The 22744-nt window shown below is 41.2% G+C and overlaps 1 protein-coding gene and 1 pseudogene across 6 annotated transcripts in view; one reads left to right on the top strand and one right to left on the bottom strand.

The window, feature by feature from the left end:
- Bcas3 (BCAS3 microtubule associated cell migration factor) overlaps nucleotides 1-22744 on the bottom strand; it is a 526670-nt gene that overhangs the window by 105929 nt on the left and 397997 nt on the right. The window lies entirely within an intron of this gene.
- Nucleotides 284-597, top strand: LOC122120225 (annotated as a pseudogene).

Genomic DNA, 22744 nt, shown 5'->3' with positions numbered 1-22744 from the left:
AATAAATACTTGAAAAACTCTCCCTACTCAAGAGACTCAGATCTGAGGATCACAGTTCAACGCCAGTTCAAGCCAAAAAGTCCATGAGACTCTTACCTGTATTTAACCAGCAAAAAACCTGGAAGTAAAGAGCGCTGTAGATTATCAGTCTACAGTGAAAAAGCGAAGGGAGAACACAAGGGCCTGAGGTCAAGCCTCAGTACTGGTACAAACCAACCTCTCCCTCTCTTCTAAAATGATTTGGTTATAAGGGTTCTTGCTTTCACAGAAATTTTCAGGGTTCATGTGCCAGGGTAGTAACTTCATACCATCATGGCACTGGTGGCCAAGACCATCTATGAAGAGAAGTTTGACAAGGAGAACTTCACCCTGAAGTATACAGGTCCTGGAATCTTACCCATGGCAAACTGTACCAAACAAATCTGAGTTTCTCATCTGCACTAGCAAGGATGAGTAGTTGTATGGCAAGCACGTGGCCTCTGGGAAGGTGAAAGAGATCATGAACATCATGGAAGCCATGGAGAACTTTGGGTCCAGGAACAGAAAACCAGCAAGAAGATCACCTTGCCTACTGTGGATAGCACTAATTTGACTTGACTGAATCATAACCACAGACCATTCCTTCTGTAGTTCAGGAGAGCACCCCTCTGCTCTTCTGTGCACCATATCTTCTGACCTCTATGCTCTTGCTGCAGTTCAGGTTCCATGTTTTCCTTACTTCCTTCCAAGTCTAGCTCAGTTGCAGAATGAAGTTTAGGATTATGATGAAAAACTAAATAACCAAACAATACTCTCTCCTGTAGTAATCCATTTGATCCATTTATTATATAGGCACAGAAATCTAAGAGGCAAGTTTCCCAGTTGCTGTTTGTGTTTGTTTCACAACAAAAACAGCCTAAATTGAAATTGTTATTAAGGAAAAAAAACCTCTTGAACATTTACCATGTGTATAATATTCTTGTAATGAGGAAGTGACAGAGAAGGAAATAAAGGATGGGCACAGAAACACATTTTTACACCATCCAGAAGTGAATAAAATTATTTGAAGTATGATATGAACCTAAGAAATCATTTATAACACTGATAGTCTTAAACACATTTTAAACATTTTACAATGTTTAAAATACTGAATGGGAAAATATTGTATTGTGCAAATACCACAAATATGTTAGATGGTAATGGCAAATTTGAGAGAATATTTAAATATATATGTATATATACACATATACATAGAGAGATAGACTGATCAAATAAAGACATAATTTGTCTAGTTATAGAAAATTCCTCCAAATAAACATGAGTAAGACTAAAGACCCACTAAAAATGGGCAAAGAAACATAAAGAGAGAATGTAATGACGATGAAAGGATGTGGAATAAGGCTAAAACCGCAATGAAATAACAGACTGAATCAATCAGCAATGACCAAAACATCTGATAACACTGTATTGGCAAGGTACAGCAATAAACACTGTGGTATGTTCTTCATGAGAGAATAAGTTAGTCTACCTGCCATGATGGGAAATTTGACATTATATGATAAAATTGCAAAAAAAAAAAATCTGAGATCACATATCTTTTTATCTGGGAATTCTACTGCTAGGAACTAATTGTACAATTGTTTAACGGTGTAACATTTGGTTGTTGTAAACATTACACTAATGTCTAGAGATGTAAAAATTTAACTTTAGTACTGTTTATAATGATTAAAGGTTAAAAACTCTGTTTTAGTTGGGTATTAGTAGCTCATATCTGTAATCCTAGCTATTCAGGAGTCTGAGATGTGAGGATTGTGGTTTAAAGCCAGCCCAGGCAAGAAAGCATGTGAGTCTCTTATTATAAATTAACCTCCAAAAAGCCAAAAGTGGAGCTGTGGCTCAAGTGGCAGAATACTAGTCTTGAGTGAAAAATCTAAGGGACAGTGTCTAAGCCCTGAGTTCAAGCCCCAGTACATGAATAAAAATGAAAACAAAACAAAACAAAATAATATTTATCAAAATGAACTCTAGGAAATGGAAATAAGAGGTTTCTTTCTTCATTAGCTGTTTTTGTTTTCTTTCTTTCTTTATTTTTGGTTTGTTATAGGGCTTGAACTTTGGGCCTGGGCTGTCCTTCAGCTCTTCAGCTCAAGGCTAATGCTCTACCACTTGAGCCATAGCACCACTTCTGGTTTATTGGAGGTAAGAGTCTCAGGAACTTTCCTGCCCATGCTGGCTTTGAACCACAATCCTCAGATCTCAGTTTCTTGAGTAGCTAGGATTATAGGTATGAATCATTGGTGCCTGGCACTGATTTTCTTTGCTTTTTGTCTTGTTTTTTCATTATCTGTCTATGGGAGGGTAAGGGGAAAACAGAAATGGGGGGGGGGGGGGACAAAGGGTGAACAAATGCAGCAGTGGTATTCACTACAACACTATGTTGAAAATGAACTATATAACTTGTGGGTGGGGACAAGGAAAAAACTGGGAGAGAGTGAAAGAAGGGGTGACAATGTACCAATTACCTGACTTATGTAACTGTAACTCCTCTGCATATAACCTATATAATAACAATAAAAACAAACTTTAAAAACGTGTTTATCTAACTATAGGAGTTGCTAAGTAAATTTGGAAAGGCTCAGAGTCTAAAAATGAGATTGAACTATTTTGAACACTAAGAAAAAAATATATATCTACAAGATATATTGGCAAAGAAACAGAGGGTGCATGGCAGGTCTCCTTTGGTAGGAAAAGGATTCACAGAAGACTGGTAACCATGCTTACCTCCAGGGAGGTCCTGGGAAATAGGAGAGGTGTTTGTTTGTTCACTGTATACCACTTTGTACCTCTCTCTCTCTCTCTCTCTCTCTCTCTCTCTCTCTCTCTCTTCAGTTGTGAGGTTGAACTCAGGGCCTGGACACTGTCCCTGAGCTCTTCTGCTCAATACTAGTGCTTTACCATTTTGAGCCACAGCTCCCCTTCTGGTTTAAGGGGATTAATTGGAGATAAAAAAGTCTCATGAACTTTCCTGCCCAAGGTTGGCTTCCAATTGAGATCCTTAGATCTCAGTCTCCTGAGTAGGTAGGATTACAGGCAGGAGTCACTAGCACCTGACTTACTTTTCCCCTTTTTAGCCATATGATATGGAATACTTTATTCAAAAAGCTGTGGGACTATGGGAATAAAGTAAGCTTATAAGAAGGGGAGTTGCTAAAGAAAGCCCTCAACCTACAGAGCCAAGTATGTCCAGATAACTCCATCTTTGCTCTCCAAAATGAACAAGCATATATGAGAAGTGGCCCAACTCTCTGGCACACTCACCTATGAACTAATCTGTCATAAGATGACCCTTGGAGGGGCCACCTCTTGCTGAGCATATGAACACACACAACAGTACCCAATTTTTCATGCCTCAGTTCAACTAACAAGAAGCTTTTATGCTAATACATTCAAAATCTATATAACCACATCCAATAGTCTACTACCATTCCTTTTGTTACTCAGTGTACCTGGAGGCACAGAAAAGTTTTAGGAAAACTTAGGAAATCTTTTAGTGTAGAGTAGATCCTGACTCCAAATTTTCCTTATTCTTTGTATCAGGTTCGCTACCTCACGTTCTTTCCCAAAGACAAGTCTGTTCGGTCCTCTGTAAGATGGAACCAGGGGCATCCAACAGCCCCTTAGGCTTAAAGAGACTGTATCAGCCATTGAGATGTGCTTTTGCTTATCCTTTATCCCTATTACACGGTGAACTGAATACGCTCATGTTCTTGCTTCTTTTTTTTTGTTTTTGGTCAGTCATGGGGCTTGAACTCTGGGCCTGGGCACTGTCCACCTCAGCTGTTCAGTTCAAGGTTAGTGCTCTACCACTTGAGCCACAGTGCCACTTCTGGTTTTCTGGTGGTTAATTGGAGATCAAGAGTCTCACAGACATTCCTGCCCAGGCTGGCTTTGAATAGTGCTCCTCAGATCTCAGTCTCCTGAGTAGCTAGGATTACAGGTTGAACCACTGGCACCCTGCTTCTTAATGCAATGTATAATTTCTTCACTCAGAAATGTAAAATGGGAGGGGGTATAGCTTAGTGGCAGAGCACATGCCTGGACTGGCTTCCAAGCCCCCCCCCCCCCATTAAAGAATATTAAGAGCTGGGCACTAGTGGCTCATACCTGTAATCCTAGCTGCTCAAGAAGTAAGATCTGAGAATCCCAATTTGAAGCCAGCCCAGGCAGGAAAGTTTATGAGACTCTTATCTCCAATTAAACAGCAAAAAAAATCCCAGCTGTGACTCAAAGTGGTAGAGTGCTAGCTTTGAGCACGTGCACTCATACTCACACACACACACACACACACACACACACACAGAAAGAAAAACTTAGGAACAGCACCCAAGCCTTGAGTTCAAGCCCCAGTACTGGCACAAAAAATATTGAGAAGAGCTGGAAAAAAAAAAGGAGAAACAAAAGTAAAATGAGTGGAAAATACTCCCTTATACAATAGGGAGAAAAGAAGACACAACACTGACCAACAAGTAGGGAGAAAACAGACCCAGCACCAGCCCTCTACCCTAACTTGCCACTGTATTTCTCTCTAGGCATCAGGGTCTCCAGGTGCAAGCAGGGGGTTTCTGAGTCCCTTAGAGTTCTGTGACAGTGGACAGAGAATTAGTGGAGAGATGAACATATAACTAAAGGAAGTTCTCAGCTCTGGAGCCAAGCTAAATACAGAGTTAATGGAGAGAGAGACACAGAGGGAGAGAGTGAGCCAAAGAAGGCTTAGCAAAGCTTGCTTGCATTGCCATAGTTATCCAGGAAGTCCGAAGCAGCCAAACCCAACTTGGCTTGTGGTTACCTGCCTGGCTCTTTTTATTTTTTTAATCTTTATTTATTTATTTATTTATATATTTTTTACTTAAGCAGAGGGACCAGTGCCACCTCACCATGGAGGCCCACTATTTTAAACATGGTTTGTGGTTTATACTAGAATGGAGTGAACAACTCTGTGTTCTCTGAGAGATTAAGACTGAATGTAACATATGTTTGGCCAATGGTAAGTGATGGGGGCTAATGAACACTGGGCCACATAAAAATGAGACCCATAGTTTTTCCAAAAATATCCTCTACTAAGGCACCAGGGAAAAGTTTGCAAAATATGAAGTGGCTCATGAATCTCTTAGCCATTAAAGGCCAGGCTGAAACAGTGACTCAAGAAAAACCCAAATGGTAGGGAATGGGATGGAACTCCTTGCCTGCCCACAAAAGGGAATTACTTGAAAAGCAAAGAAATAAGCGAAGCTTCTAGTTTGTTATGTGAGTCAATCCTAAATTGCCTTACAGAAACATAGGCATAGATTTATTGAGATATAATTCACCTACAATACACTTTGCCCATTTAAAGGTACAACTCAATGGCTTTTAATGTATACTGTCGCTGTATTATTGAGCTATAGTTCTTTATATATTCGTCTCTTTTCAACTGTATGACTTGCTATATATATATATATATATATAGAGAGAGAGAGAGAGAGAGAGAGAGAGAGAGAGAGTGTCAGTTGTGGGCTGGCCTGGGCACTGCTCCTGAATTCTTTCACTTAAGGCTAGCACTCTACCAGTTTGAGCCACAGTTCCACTTCTGGTTTTCTAGTGGTTAACTGAAGATAACAGTCTCATGGACTTTTCTGCCCCTGTCCAGGCTGGCTTTAAAGAGTGATCCTCAGATCTCAGCCTCCCTGAGTAGCTAGGATTACAGGCATGAGCCATCAGTACATGGTTAAGTTTTTCAGTTTTGACAATATCCAGTTTAGATAAAGTCTAACTTTTGACTTGATGTCAGAATCAATGCAAGCCAGAATAGCTTTTGCATAGATGTACATTTTCAAACTAACAAAAGCCAAGAGAGTCTAGCCAGCTTACTGAAGTTTTAAGAAAATATGAAAGAAAATCTTCAGGTTGAAGGAAAATAGTAAAAACAGAAAATGAGACTTATAGAAAGGAATAAAAATGATGAGGAGGGCTGGGAAGGTGGCTCAGCGGTAGAGCGCTTGCCTTGCATGCATGAGGTCCTGGGTTCGATTCCTCAGTACCACATAAGCAAAAAGAAAAAAAAAGCCGGAAGTGGCGCTGTGGCTCAAGTGGTAGAGCGCTAGCCTTGAGCTGAAGAGCTGAGGGACAGCGCCCAGGCCCAGAGTTCAGGCCCCACGACCGGACCCAAAAACAAAACAAAACAAAAAAATGATGAGGAATGGATGTTCCAGGAGGGTGCAGACTACCACACGGAGGAAGAAAGCCATGAAAGAATATATGGAATTCAGGAAAACATAGGAGATTTAATAGAAGAGTGAGCCAAAGGGAGTTTCTACCATAATAATAAAGGGAGATCTTAAATAATACTCTGTCTCAGGCATATAGAGCCACAAATAGAGACTTACAGCAGATATCTAGACATAAAGCAAAACTGATAAGAAATTTAATGTGTCTGAAGTGTGTATGTATGGGAGGGTAGGTCTAGTTTTAGGTAGCCTGAAACTTAGCCCACATGAGGGGTTCCCATTGAGAATAACAAAACTAAAAGACAAAATTAAGACACAAATTTAGTATGAATGTAATTTTTACTTAAAATGAGGAAAGATCATTATAATTATATATTTTTAAAAGCCAACAAAGCAATAAGTATCTTTTTTTTTTTGCCAGTCCTGGGGCTTGAACTCAACACTGTCCCTAAGCTTCTTTTGCTCAAGGCTAGCACTCTACCACTTGAGCCATAGCACCACTTCTGGCCTTTTCTGTTTCTGAGGAATCGAACCCAGGGCCTCATGAATGCTAGATAATCACTCTATCACTAAGCCACATTCCAAGCCCAGCAATAAATATCTGAAATGTTGAAAAATAACCTAATGTTTTTATTAATTATGCAACAAAACTCCATAATTCACTTTTCCTATACTTTTGGTTGCATATTCATTTATTGTTTGTATATAATAATATTATAGCAATTTTCTGCAAAAGAGAAAAGAATCTGAGGAAAATCTCTTCAACCAATGGTGCTGGGAAAACTGGACAGCTATATGCAAAAGAAATTTGCTTCTTACTATGTATAATTATCAGCTGAAAACATTACATGTCTTTATATTACTGTAGAACTTTTCGAAAAACACAGGAGAGAAGTTTCACATGACTGGATTCAGAAAATGACATCAAAGCAGAGTGAACAAAAACAAAAACAAACTGGGCACTGGTGGCTCACACTTGTATCCAAGTTCAAAGCTAGTCCAGACAAGAATGTCCAAGAGACATTTATCTCCAATCAACCATCAAGAAGCTCAAGCGGTAGAGCACTAGCCTTGAGCAAAAAAAAGCCCACAGGCAGCTTCTAGGCCCTGAGTTCAAGCACCAGGACCAGAATACACACACACACACACACACACACACACACACACACACACACACAAGCAAAGCAAGAATATAGTTAGGACTTCATGAGAACAGGGCAGCAAAGGAAATAATGGTGAAAAGGCAACTTAAGCAATGGGAGAAAATATTTGCAACTCATATACCTGATGCTATCCAGAATATGTAAAGAACCCTTACCATTCAACAAGAACACCCAAATAATTCTATTAAAGAATGAGCAAAGGGGCTGGGAAGGTGGCTCAGTGGTAGAGTGCTTGCCTTGCATGCCTGAGGCCCTGGGTTTGATTCCTCAGCACCACATAAGCAAAAAGAAAAAAGCTGGAAGTGGTGCTGTGGCTCAAGTGGTAGAGCACTAGCCTTGAGCCGAAGAGCTGAGGGACAGCGCCCAGGCCCAGAGTTCAGGCCCCACGACCGGACCAAAAAAAAAAAAAGAATGAGCAAAATATTCAAATAGATATTCATCTAAAGAGTAGTAATAAATGGCCAACAAACTTATGTAAAGGTGTTCAACACCACTAACTATTGAGAAATATAAAGCACAACCACATAGACCAATCAATTCATACTCATTAGGGGGATCAACAAGCAAACAAAAAACAGTAAGCAAAAAGTGCTGGTAAGGAAGTGAAGAAACTGGAACCCTTGTGCATTAATGTTGGGAACGTAAAATGGTCCAGCCACTATGAAAAACAGTACGGAGGTTTCTCAAAAAATTAAAAATAGAAACATCATATGGCCCAGCAATCCCATGACTAAATTTTTCTTAGCTATCCAGGAGAAATGAAATAGAATTTTCATGTTCATGGAATTTGCCATGTTCATGGCAGAATTACTCATAATAGCCAAGGTATGGAACAACTGAAATACCTATCCATGGATAAATATAAAGAAAATGTGGCAAGCCTGGTAAGTAGCTCAGAGCTATTCAAGAAGCTGAGATCAGGAGGCTGAGATCTGGAGGATCAAAGTCAGCCTGAGCAAAAAGTTCGTGAGACTTCCCAGATCTGCAAGAAATATAAATAGGAGGATTGTGGTGTAGTCTGGCCCAGGCAAAAAAGTGAGACTTCATTTAAAAAGCACCTGAGGCCTTGGGTTTAATTCCCAATATTAAAATAATAATTGCTTTGCATCTGGTAGAAGGGACTGGTGGTGGTGATGCAAAAGGAAAGGGATGGACAGAACAGAAACTGTCATTTCCTAAGATTCTATTTCTCCACCTGGACTGAGAATGTACTTTAAAGATATAGTCTTGCCGGGCACTGATGGCTCACACCTATAATCCTAGCTACTCATGAGGCTGAGATCTGAGGATCATGGTTCAAAGCAAGCCTGGGCAGGAAAGTCCTAAAAACTCTTATCTCCAATTAACCACCAGAAAACTGGAAGTGGTGCTGTGGTTCAAGTGGTAGAGTGCTTGCCTTGAGCTGAAGTGCCCAGGCTCAGAGTTCAAGCCTCATGACTGAAAAACACCTATATATATATATATATGTGCATATATATACATATACATATATATGTATATATATACACATACACATATATATGTATATATACATAGTAAGACTATATATATAGTATATACATATACACATAGTATATATATATAATATATATATATAGTCTTACTCATTTTCAATCTGAGCGGGTAGCCAACTGAATCTTTATCTTAGAGAAAATAGTGGATGACTACAGGAGTGAGTAACAAATGCAAAGCAGACAAGGGTGGAAGATTCAGAGGTAGAAAGAGTCTTCAAAAATGAGCTATACCTAAAATCTTAGCACTTGGGAAGCAGAGGCAGGAGAGTCTGAGGCCAGCCTGGGCTACCTAAGAAGTTCCTGGCCAGCTTGGGCTGCACAGCAAGAACCATTCTCAAAACAAAACACAAGATCTGATATGATGAAGGATACTGTCATTCAGGCAATGACAGCATTCCTGTGTCCTAAGTGACATCTACAAGGAAGTAACAGTTTCTTTGCAGAGATAAAGGACGGGTTTTTGTAGGGTGCAGTGTGGATTTTCAGTTAGCACATACAGATCTATATAGGGAGAATAAAACAAGTGAGCAGTCTTTTACCCTCTGGTCATGTTTCAGGTCAAATGTTCCTCTCCTATGTAGTCCCTGCTCTGGAAAATTCCATGTTTCGCCTCCTTACTACTTCCCCTTGGGCTCTGCTTCAGTAGGTGAGCTAAGAATCCTCTCATGTTCCAGGATCACAATTTCTTGCCCCCAGCATTCATTAATTGATTTATTCACTTTTTCGCCCACCAATTTGTAGCTACCTGTTGGGAATTCAAAGATGAGGAAGACATAGTCCCGTTCAATCACTTGTTTTTTTCCCCCAAAGAAGTAAAGACTCTGATGTTAACTACCAACCACTCTCCTAATCCTAATGGAAAGAGGATAACAAGCAAAGGACCTTGCTTTTGGAATTCTGGCTCTAGAAAGAAAACATGGAGGGTCCCCTTTCGAATGCATCTCTGGCTGGAGACAGTTCGTCTTTGGCAAAGGCGAAGTGTGCGTGTGTGAGGACACTGTTTATTCTGGCCCTTCTGCAATTTACAAACTGAAACAAATAACAGTGGAGACATTTGCAACTATGGAAAAAGGGTGTTTACAGAAGGGGAGAAAATAGACTAAATAGGCTTAGATTACAGAAAATTTCTAACATGGCATGGGATGGACTGTCCAGCAGCAGAGGTGCAAAGGGTGATGAGTCAGCCTTACTGTAGCAATTAGGCCTTCAAAAACATTTCCTAAATATGTCAGCTTCGAAAGAGAGCATCTACATGTAAGGTCATCTTGGTAAGCCCTGAGGACACTAGGCGGAAGAATTTTCCAAGGCCTCTGGTTTCATCTCTCCAGTCTTAGATATAGCTTCTCAGATACCACCTCTGAGCTGAATGTTAAATCATTCAGGCCCAAGGTGCTTCTCACACTTACCTTTGGAAACTATTTCTCCTTTCCCAAACCCTTCCTCAAATGAAATTGCTTGGCTTAGCTTCTTTTGCATGAGCAAAGACAATCTTGCTTTTAATATCCACACACCAGCAATTTTTTTTTGTCCACGAATGTGTGCGTGTGTGCGTGCGTGTGCATGTGTGTGTGTGTGTGTGTGTGTGTGTTCCTCTTTTAAATGTCTATCTCTTCCACACATTACATGGCATCTCTTTTCAGCACTGAATGGCATATCTAACTCTCCAAGTACTGAAGTAAAATGAGGTCAAATGCTAAAAACACAATCCTTTATTTGCTAACTTGGTGGTTGCAGAAGTACTCATGTGAAAAGTATCAAATTGCTTGTTAATGATCAAAGAAGTGTGCCTACAATAGATATTATTTTAACAACAATGAGGACATGATTCCCTCATCTAGAGAGGGACCCAAGCTACAAAGGCCTTCAGTTTTCATAGTTTTACAAAACCTATAATCAAATAGCAACTTTTGTTCCAGCTGAGGAAAGGAAATATTCTGTATCCATGAAAGGTAGCACTGGATTTTAGTGAGGAGTTTGTCTTTTAAAGGGGAAGGAGTAGGAGAACTATTAGAAAAGTAAGTATAAATTCTTAACAAATGGTAGAGTTGGGCTGGGAAGGTAGCTCAGTGGTAGAGCGCTTGCCTTGCATGCCTGAGGCCCTGGGTTCCATTCCTCAGCACCACATAAGCAAAAAGAAAAAGCCGGAAGTGGCACTGTGGCTCAAGTGGTAGAGCGCTAGCCTTGAGCTGAAAAGCTGTGGGACAGCGCCCAGGCCCAGAGTTCAGGCCCCACGACTGGACCCAAAAAAAAAAAAAAAATGGTAGAGTCAAACATTTTCAAGCTAAAGCTAAAGCACGGTTACTGGATCTATCTTATACAGAAGCCAAGACAACACGGTACACCCAAACACTGGAGAGTAATGCTACCTGGTGGAAAAAGAAAGATGGTTTTATAGAGTGAGATCCTGAAGTTCACGCCTTTGTCAAGCAAGCTTGTTTCTCTAAATTCAGGCGTGCATCAGCAGGAAGGGAAGATGAGATACGATTGTAGACAACAGCTTCACAGAAACAGATACTTGCTCTGGAAAAGGGAAATTCTGATTACCTTTTCTTCTTTGTACCAGAAGGAAAAAGAATGTTATAGGCGGGGCACCCTGTACTGGAGATCCTCTCTGCTTCTTCAAAGTTAACTTCTACCCTTTTCCACTCTGATCTTGGAGGCTGGGAGACTCATCTCCTGGGTCTTTCTTCCTAGATGCAGCTAGTGGGAGTCTATGGTAGGGGAATTAAGGGCAAAGGGAGAAACAAGCCAAGGTATTTTTTCCTAGGCTCCCTCACCACTGCGGCCAGGTCAGAGGAGCTGTGCCTCTTGAGAGGCAGCTGGGAGCTGCTCCAGCAGCTAAAGTCACCACACGGTCATACCCACTTTACCCACCTCAGTCCAGGCCCAGGGCTGAAGCTAAAGGCTTCTTGTATTTGCTCACTTAGGCTAAGTGAGCTTTGTTTACTTCTGTTCTAAGTGTCTTGGTTTCCCTAAGGCTTCTCCATACCTTTACATTGTCCTTAAGGAAAACATTTCAGTGTGTGTCATTAGTTTCCTGCCAGGACTCTAAAGTCAAAACCTTATTACAGTACTTGTCAAGCATGCTGCAGGCCCTGGGTTCAATACCCACCACCACAACAAACAAACAAAAAACATAACAAAACCCAGCACTACTAAAAACCTACTATGGTTTTCATAAGATTTAATAATTAATAATTTTGGGACTGAGAAGGTGGCTTAGTGGTAGAGTGCTTGCCTTGCATGCACGAGGCACTGGGTTTGATTCCTCAGCACCACATAAGCAGAAAAAGCTGGAAGTGGCGCTCTGGCTCAAGTGGTAGAGCACTAGCCTTGAGCTGAAGAGCTGAGGGACAGCGCCCAGGTCCAGAGTTCAGGCCTCATGACTGACCAAAAAAAATTAATAATTTTAAAATATTGTCTTTTATTCTTGAACATGTTATTCTCATTTATTTAGGAATTCTTTCATTTCTTCAACTCTGTCTTACAGACATCTTATAAAGGTTTTGCATGTTTTATAAAGATTATTCTTAGTCTTGTTGATATTATTACAAATGAAACATTTTCTTTTTCTTTTTTTACTTTAGTCTTTTGTTCCTAATGGGTTATTGTTGCCGTGTAGAACCAATACCTAACAATCTTACCTTGTTGAATTATTTTATTAATATTAATAACTTCTTGATCCTCCTGGATTTTTTTTTTCAGTACAGGGAATTGAACTCAGGTCCTTCCTGCGAAAGGTCAGTGCTCTGCCACTGAGTGTACTCCCAGCTCTAATTCTCTTGGATTTCTAAGTGGCAAATCAGATCAGCCATGAAAGGGCCCAGAAACCCAGCATTCAGGGATCTGAAGCAGGAAGGTCAAGTTCAAAGGTAGTTTGAGCAAGACCCTGTCTCACCACAATATCTCCTGAAGAAAAAAGGTCATGTGTGTGTCTTTGTTTCTAATTCTTATCTCTCGTTCTGAAGTCATTGCACTGACTGGTACTTCCAGCACAGTGTTGAGTGGATGTGGTGGTACGGGTGCACAGCCTTGACTCATTTGTTTTCTTTTTTCTTTAGCTTCTTTTCTACAACATAAGCTGTACAAAATAATGAATTTCATTATGTCCTTATCTCATTTCTCTTAGCTTCATCTTTATTTAAAAAATCCAAAAGCCTCCTAAATCCAAAGCCTCTACTCCTAGCTTGCTTTTGCTATAAATAATTATTTTCAAATAAATGTGTTCAAGAATCATAATACCCACACATTTGCCATGTTACTGTTATGTGCTCCCAAATAATGACACAAGAGAAATAAGTCTTAACAATCTTAACCTACAGAGAAACATGTTATGAGCCCTGGTTTGGGTATAGCAGATTTAAACAATGAGGTTCAGCAAATTTCTACATACAGTGGTCAATTAAAAAAATCAATTCAGGCGCTGGGAAGGTGGCTCAGTGGTAGAGTGCTTGCCTTGCATGCATGAGGCCCTGGGTTCGATTCTTCAGCACCACATAAGCAGAAAAAAAAAAAATCAATTCATGGGGAGGTGAAGAGGGAAGGGATGGTAGGGGAAAAAACAAAGGAGAAGGCAACAATGCTCGATAGGAAATGTACTCATTATCTTGCTCATGTAACTGTAACCCCTTTGTACAGTATTTTTACAATAAAAAATATATATGGAAAAGAAAAAAAATCAATTCATATACTCCAAATCATGAAGATGGTCACATCAAACAGCCTATGATTTACCATTTTAGCTTTGAAACTGGGGGGAAAATATGCAGAAGAGAAACAGCTTTTTTTTTTTTAATGAATGTAATAACAGAAGAGTAATGAGGTTGGAAAACAGATGTGAACAAAAGGAAGCTCATGCTACAGTGTGGCCCACACAATCTGGAGAGGAATGATAAAAAAAAAAAACACACAACACACAACTTTACAAGCTGTTTTGAGTCTTGAATTAAAAGGAGTAATCAAGCAAGGCTGACTTATAAAGGGTCAGGGGGTAGCATCCTGCAGCAGAGACTAAACAGAACTCTTTTTCCTTAACTGTCCCCTGCTCAGCTAAGTCTGGGAAGAAACATTTTCTTGGATAGCAGCCTCTCTGAACATATTTTTGATTCAGTGTTTAATAACTGCCATCTAACCTCCTTTCCTTGCCCGCTTGCTCCCCAGGGAGGTACTTCCCTAATGGGTTGGTTCTTTTTAGTCTGGTTTGAAGTCTCTGGCTCTTTATATTCTTATGGGGGCACCTCAGTCTATTTCTATGACTTCCAGGCAAAATGTGTCAAATTAGATAAATGTGTTCAGGACTGGTTTGGGAGCACACTCACGCTTTAAATGACTTCTTCCCACAGTCCTTTCACCATGCTTGCCTCCTACAGTCAATCCAATGTAGACAAAAAAAAATTCCAACCTAAATCCTCACCCAGAGTTGTTTTTGAACTGTAACGGCACAGGCACAAGCAACACCGAGATGTCAATGTACAGTATTGGTAAACAGAAGATAAAACCTGATCCCATTTCTAAGATTACCCACACTAAGATGGCTTTCTTCTGCTCTCACAGGTATGGGTGTGAGTGGTAGAATCTTCAGACCTTCTATCAGTTTACCAAACTATGTTAGTCTGTACAAAGTGTCTCCCGAAGTGTGGCTGTGAGAAAGAAGCCTGCTGCAGTTTGACTCGGCCTCTGAAAGCTTTCAAACTCAACTACTGAAGGCCAGCCAGCATCTAATTTTACCCGTGAGTTCCAGGAGAGAGAAAAGCTGGTGGGAAGATTACAGAGTTCCTTGAAGCTCTGACCTACAACAGGAAGAGGGTTGTCAGCCTTCATGTCTCTCACCCTAAATCCCAAGGAAAACAACAGTGGCAAGGCGTTTTATAACACGTTCCCATTGTAAAATTGCATATTTCAGAAACATGATGCTGGCTCCCTCATTTTCCATAGACCTCATGTCAGTGTAAACAGATGATCTTAAACTGAGTATTTTTACTTAAGCTTTTCGATTCCAATTTGTCTAACGTACTTGGGGTGTGTGTGTGTGTGTGTGTGTGTGTGTGTGTGTGTGTGTGTGTGTGTGTGTGTGTGTGTGTGTGTGTGTGTGTGTGTGTGTGTGTGTGTGTGTGTGTGTGTGTGTGTGTGTGTGTGTGTGTGTGTGTGTGTGTGTGTGTGTGTGTGTGTGTGTGTGTGTGTGTTTTCCCCCCCTGGGTTTCCTTGTAAAACTGTGGCAACCTACTATTTTTCAGATTGGCTAATACTTCCACAAATTTGGCTCAGATCACTGAATTAATGCCCTGGGAATCTCTTGTCACATTAGTGTGAAATACCACAGTGATTTCAGGGCTTCCAGAGTAGAGAAAATAGGGTTTTAAAGTCTTGATTTGGGGTAAGTTACTTAATTTCTCCCACACTTATTTTGTGAAATGGGTGTAGTAAGATGGGGAAGGGCTGCTGTGGGGATTAATGACAAAATGATAGGAAACCTATCCAGTGTTTAATTCACACAGCCGTTCAATAAATAGTGCTATTGTTACTAACAAGTCAAGTTCAAAGCATAAGCCCTTACTTCTATTTGGTAAGATGCCATAAAGTGACATTCCTAGGGTAAAAGATGACCTCAGGTACCCCTGCAAACCTCTCAGAGGATCAGCCAACAGAAGGGCATAAATAATAGCCAGTGTGTAGTGTCCAGGGAGATCTCCAACATGATTGTCCTAAGCCAGGAATGGACAAGTGCCCATTCTAAGGTGCCCTCGATGCAGAACATTAGCCTCTTCTTGGAAGTAAGCTGATGGAAGAGAATCAAAACCAAGAGAAGCAGCTCCCATGGCTGGAAAACTTAAATGGCTTCATTAACATTCTTCGGCTGACCAGCTTGCTTTGCTGCCAGTAACCTAAGGAAAGGACCATGACATAGACCACCTCAGCCTCTCCAGTCTTCAGAGGATCAACTGGTGATGTCCTCAAGGCTGGTGGACAGGAACTGGCAACTACCATGCTCTGAAACTTGGAGGTAGATTTTAATAAGAAAGAACAAAGCACAAACCACAGCGGAACATTCACCATAACTCTGGGTCGTTATCTGGCTCAATTTTAGTCTTCTCAAATTGTGTGTGCCTTGAGAAGAGAGATCAACACAGATTAGTCCTCTGAGCTCCACTTCTCCCCAGGCTCTTTCAAAATTAAGACAAAGTAAATGGAAGTAAGGCATAGACTAACTACTACTACCTAAGCACCTATTATGTTTCCAGTACTACTGCTAAACTATCCCCAGACTCCTCTGCTGTGTACAAGAATATTTTTGAAAGGGCTCAGATTCTGCAAAGCGCCTTTAGTATCCAATAGAGAATAACAAGTTTACTTCTGGCATTGAGACAAGATGTTTAGGAGAGAAAGACAGCCATAGACTTTACTTAGGCCATCAGGTTTAAGACGGAAACTCATCTTTTAATCAGAAATGAAACAAGAATCCCCAAGAGCTCAAGGCTCACTGCAACATCTGTCAGTTTAGAATGGATTAATAAAATTAAGAGGGACAGTAAAACCTTATCTTGAGAGAATTACAAATACAAATCCATATGCTACCATAGGATGGAATAGTTGTGTTTGTGGTTCTTCTATAAAGTAACACCTGGCTTCCTAAATCAATTACAGCAGTATGCACTAGTCCCTGACCCATCACATGAGGCCACTGAAATTTATTACTAACAATTCCCCTCTTAAGAAATTCATGGCATCAGCAGGGATCATCCTTCTATATTGTATTCTGATCAAGGGAGGCAGTGGCTTTAGGAAAAGTATACATGAACACAAAGGGGGAAGGAAAAAGTGAAAAGACAAAAATATAGTGACATGGTCAAAATGTGCTATTTTTTATTTTAATTTTAAGTTTTGTGGATGTGGGGCTTGAACTCTGGGCCTGGGAGCTATCCTTGAGCTCTTCAGCTCAAGGCTAGAGCTCTACCACTTGAGCCACAGCGCCACTTCTGGCTTTTTCTTTTTGCTTATGTGGTGCTGAGGAATGGAACCCAGGCCTCAGGCATGCAAGGCAAGCGCTCTACCACTGAGCCACCTTCCCAGCCCCACCCTTGTCACTTTCTAATTATTTTTCTTACCTTTGCTAACTGTGAGCTTCCTACCCTCTGCTTCCCACACAGCTGGGCTTACAAGCACACACTACCACACCCAAGCTTGTTCTTTGAAGTAACTTTTTGCTTCACTGGCCTCAAACCACAATCTTCCTACCTTGATCTCCCAAACAGTTGGGATTATACGCATGATTAGGCACTGTACCGGCCTCTTCCATAGGTTTAGATTTGTATTGTTTCTTTTACTTTTTATTTTTTAATTCTTTTCCAGAGGGCAAGTAGTAGTTGGATTTGCACTTAAAACCTTGTGCTCTCTAGGCAGGTGGTTTACCACTTGAGTCATGTCTCTAGCCCTTTTCAAGCTTAGATTTAAAAGGAAATGGTATGGATGGAAATGTTCTGTAAGTATAAAACGCCAATGTAAAATGTTTTGCAAATTCCCCAAATCTTGATTTCAGTAAAGAAAATATCTCAAAGTGAACCAAGTTCTCCCCTTCATGGCCATGCCTGCAGGTGGGACTAAGGTCCACCCTTAACATGTAGGTTGCTCAAATAAAATCTGTAGGAGCTGAATTTGAGTCCTCAGGTAACTTTGGGTTCTTGTACCATGTACTACAAACAGACCCCAAACCTTCTGGTCCCTTTTGAAATGGTTGTTTTTGGCTGGCCTCCATCTCCAGTTCACCTCATGATGACCACCCTCTCTGGCCCTATAATTCAATGGCTTCAAAGACAAGAAGTAGGCACCAACCTTCAACATAAAGTATTCCATGGCTGAGGACAACTGAACCAAACCAAGCAAGCTGAAAAGTGGCTAGTTCTTGGCCCGAAGCGTGATGGCCTTTGTAATCTGGTCCAAGTCAGGATGACTTTAAAGAAAAATAGTATTTTTTTTGTTTGTTAAAAAGGAAGCCTCAGCTCCATAAAGATATTCGACCATTTATCCTATGACTACCAGTAGAGATTAACAGAGGTAGGCAACATATATATACTATGAGGAAGTGGCGCTGTGGCTCAAGTGGTAGAGCGCTCGCCTTGAGCTGAAGAGCTGAGGGACAGCGCCCAGGCCCAGAGATCAAGCCCACGATCGACCAAAAAAACAAAATAAAACAAAACATATATATCCTATAAAAGGTAAAAATAACATAAAAAAATAGGGCTGGGAGTGTGGCTCAGTGGTAGAGTGCTTGATTAGCATACATGAAGTCCTAGGTTAGATTCCTCAATACTACATAAATAGAAAAAGCTAGAAGTAGTGCTGTGGCTCAAGTGGTAGAGGGCTAGCCTTGAACAAAAGAAGCACAAGGACAGTGTCAGGCCCTGAGTTCAAGCCCCAGGACTGGCAAAAAATATATACACAAATAAATTTTTTAAATTTAACAACAAAGTCAGAGTATAGAAAGGAAATTGGAGTTTCCAAAAAACCTAAATTTGACCAGATTCAATTTTCAAAGAAAAAAAGAAGCATGGCCTCTTTCATCCCTCAAGTCTAGGAACAGACTTGTGTACAGCGGCATGCCAGGAAAACCATCAAGAACCCAAGGCGCCTGAGACTCAAACCCCATTCACTTAATCCAATAATAAGGTATCACTCACTGTGCATCTAAACAAATTGCTAGGATGTCACCACAAACAGCTCAGGGAAAAGAACGCTGTGGTAAGGTTATCCGCAGGGACAGCTACGCCAGAAATCGCTTCAGTTTCCAAGCGCTCCACACAGTATGGCCGAAAAGAGAATAAGAAGACCTCCAAAGAACAAATCCCCTGGTGGAAAGACTTACAGCCCTAAAGATGTCTGGAAGTCTGCCCAATTGGTAGTCAACACCAGTTTGCTGTGATGCTTTTGAGCACTATCACAGCAAGAAATGCGGGAGAATGGAATGTGGAAACCCAAAATGATACATTCTGTGGATTTTGTGGAAGGTATATGTGAAAAGAAGCCTTGACACATTGTTCTAGTCTGTCTCTCCGCCTGCCCCGCCCTCCCCTCCCCCCCAATTCGGTCTCATATTCTTGGTTACTGCTGAGACAGAGTCTTGCTACAAAACTTAGGTTGGCCTCCTGTCTCAGCCTCTTAAGTATAGGGATTAGACCTTGTGCTACCACATTTAGTCTCAGTTTCTCTTCTCACCTGGCTAGAGACTCTGAGGTGAGTAGTTATCTCTTGAAGTAACCTATTGCTCTGTTCTCCAGCAATTCATCACTGAGAACAGTAACTTTTCTTTACAAGCAAAAGAGAAGAAAAACGGTAATATTTTCATCTGACTGAGGTGGAAGAATCTGTTCTAATCTCTGGTAGCTCTGAAAGAGCAACATATGAAACTTCAATAAGTCATTGTGCTCTTTCTAAGACAATTACAGTCTTTTGAAAAGCTGCCTGGGTGCCTTCAGAACAAGTAGAGATTAATGAAACTAAAGGCTCACAGAGGAAGGTACCAGAAAACAGAAAGTGAGATGACACAAGGGCCAGTTCAATGTAACCAGACAATTCCAGAACTGAACAGTTGAAAAGGAAAAGGTAACATTGACTGACGTTCAGATAAATTTATGGTAGACTTTTCTAGCTCAATAATGATTTTGTTGTAGCTTTGCTGTTAGTACATATAAAAGATCTTCCCAGCAACTGAATACAACTGTCCAGCTATTTAAAACTGTATACATTTTCTGGTCTTAAATTTGATCATTTTAGAAAAACAGGAAAACTGGACTCGCCAGTAAAGCAAAGGAGAGGCCAGAGCCCAAGGGATGACTACGCACCAGCAGAGACAGAGCTTGTACTTTTTCTAAGCCACAGAGGCTCAGAGTCCTGTGCTTGGCCCGGCTATCTGTTCAGCCTGGAAGTAAGTCCAGGCCTCACCAGCCTACTGAGGGCAAGGCAGCAGCGGCGCAGCAGGGTTAAATCTCTTCAAGGTTTCAAATAAAAAACATCCACTTAACTTTTATAGGGGATTGTTCTCAAATAACACCCAAGGAAAGGGGTTGGCTCTCTTGATTTTTCTCCTTAGGGTTGTCTCTCTGATGATGGAGGAACAAGGTCACTATTGGGGTTTTGAACAGTGTCCCAGTGGGCCAGAAGAAGAAAGCCTAAAGGAGTTAGGTCTTCTTTAAGCTTTCTTCTCCAGTGTTCCTTTGATATGCAAATTAGACAAACTCTCCATTCAATTACTGAGTTAGGCAAGCACTATCTTTCCCAGCCTCAGTGTTCTCACAAGGAAATTGAGGAGACAGAACTTAACTAAAAGCTGGGTATAAAATGAAGTTAAAAGCAAAACAAAACAAAAACAAAGGGTGAGCAGAAAGCCACTTCAGCTGGAATGTGATGACAGGATTTGGTGACTCACCATCCCCAGGACCCGTTTCTATGCTGGGTCTGACAGTCTACTAGTGATAGACTCACCCCAAATTCCTGAGGGTGACTCCTTTCATGTAGCCACTGCAGACAGAACAGGGGTAGTAATAATAAAAACACAAATGATAGGCCGGGCGCCAGTGGCTCACACTTATAATCCTAGCTACTCAAGAGACTGAGACCTGGAGGATAGAAGAGAGTCTGGGCAGAGAAGTCAGAAACACTCCATCTCCAACTAGCAAGCAAAAATTCCCCAAAACCCAAACCCAAAACCCAAAAACAAAAAAACAAGCTGGAATGGAGGTATGGCTCAAAGGGTAAATTGGTAGAACACCAGCCATGAGCAAGAAAATTGAGACTCTGAGTTGAAATCCCAACAGCAATAGAAAGAATACACACACACACACACACACACACACACACATCAAATAATAGTATAATCAGAGAACATTATTGAGTTCTTGGTACAACCCAACCTTGTAATTGTTAGAGAATCAGTACTTATAACAGCTCTTGGAGGTGGATACTGATAGTATCTCTGTTTTGCAGATGAAGAATCTAAGGCTGAAACACAGCAGTTAGAGTACTACAAATGGTTCAGCAAGACATCATTGGAGTCTCCTAGAGTCAAACCCTAAGCTTTGGAGACCCTCAAACAGTGCAGCAGCCCCTAAGGAGGACAGGATGGAAGTCCTTAGATACAAGGCTGAACCCAGTGAGGCAGAAGGCAGTAGGTGTGGTGGGTGGGACTGAGAGATGCCAAGTGGGCCTCTGTCACACCACACTCCAGGAACGGATGGAGACCAGGTGACCAGGGCAGAGGATGAGAGAGAACCTTTAAGACAACTAACTTTCACCTCCAATATGCTATTTGAGGGACCAGTTCCATAAGGATTCAGCAACTGTTTAATTCCCAGGCTTTTGTTGTTGTTGTTGTTGAAGTTCTTTATTTCTATTTAAGAAAAAAAAAATTGCATGTTCCCGTGGCCCTGGAATGCCTGCCTCCGGCCCCTCTGGAGCCCTGGGTTATGTGAAAGCAGCCGTGCCAAGCTGGGCCATGGGCGGGGTTGAGTCTTCCTGGCTGGCTTGTGACATGTTCCTGACGTACTGTGTGGTCAAGGAGCTGGAACTGGGGGGGCTGAATAAGGGCCAAGCCTTGCACTTCAGCTTCCTGACCTGGCAGCCATTCAGAGAGACCCTGCTAAGTGCTATTTCCTAAATACACTCTCTTTTCATAACAATCTTACCACATTGCTTTCCTTTACAAGCGCTCTTAAAAAAGGGAACTGGACTCCTTCTGGTTAATCTACACAGACTACATTTGGAAACCATCAGAAACTGAACTCTAAACAAAACGTTATTAATGTGTTGTAATCTGCCCTCTATGTTGCAGATGAAAAGAAAATGTTTTATAGTTTCAGAGCATACGTTTTAATTGCCTTTTAAGAGTGCATATACTTTTAGTACTTCATGTTATAAAACTGTAGTATCTGTTTCTTGATAACTGTTGAGTGATCTCAGCTATTTTTATTACTTTTTCCCCCTCCTTGTCCTTTTCTCCCTTTCTCTCCTAAACTGCCACCCATGTAAAGTTCTGTTAGATCAAGCTATTGATATGAAGTTCACATATTTGGGGGTCTTCATTATAAATAGCTCCTTTACAACCTCCACCTCACTATAAAACACGTGTGCCTGAAAATGAGTTCTATAAACAAAGATGGAGTGGGTGGCTTTGTCTAATAATCCAGTATAGCTGGGAACCTAGAAGTCTAGCCTTTTCCCAGTTGCTATTGCTTTTTTTATGGGGGCCAGATGACCTGCAGAGATCTGATGCTCTCGCTACTTTTCTCAACTGTACAGCCCTGTCCCAAGAGACTAACATATCAGTCATCAACCCAGAGGTTTCCAGGGCAGAGACTTGGATGCGCCCGGGTCCAGTCTTCTTCCAGCAATGAAGCCCAACTTCATTAGAATCAGGCCTACAGTTAAGAGACTCTCCATTAGCTTCTCACTAGGCCAACACATCATTGGAAAGCCAGGTCACTTGACAGGCTGAGCAGTTGCTGAGGGCTCCATTGTTTGAACCTCCAAGTTGGGCCAACAGTGCCCAGCTCCCAGAGCAATGATCTAAGACTGGCTCACAGGAAATCAAATGTCCTTTCTGGGCTAAGTGTTTCCTGGGACTGGGCCAGAGGAATGAGGGTAATTGGTCATCTGAATGCGTGGTAGGAGGTAGGAGTGGGATTGCATGTTGGTCTCCAGAGTGGCTCATGATAGTAGGAGCTCCCATTCTTTTGAAGCAAACCAAAGGCAGCCAGAAGTAATAAAAACATTTCTGAGTTCATCCAATATAGGTCCAAACCAGATTCACAGTCTTCTTGGACCAGAGGGGCCTCCTAGA

The sequence above is a fragment of the Dipodomys spectabilis genome, unplaced genomic scaffold, assembly GCF_019054845.1.
Source record: "Dipodomys spectabilis isolate Male_0828 unplaced genomic scaffold, ASM1905484v1 ptg000004l, whole genome shotgun sequence".
In the NCBI taxonomy this organism is placed as follows: Eukaryota; Metazoa; Chordata; class Mammalia; order Rodentia; family Heteromyidae; genus Dipodomys; species Dipodomys spectabilis.
The sequence above is the reverse complement of the archived record's forward strand: the minus strand, read 5'-3'. Positions and strand labels throughout refer to the sequence as shown.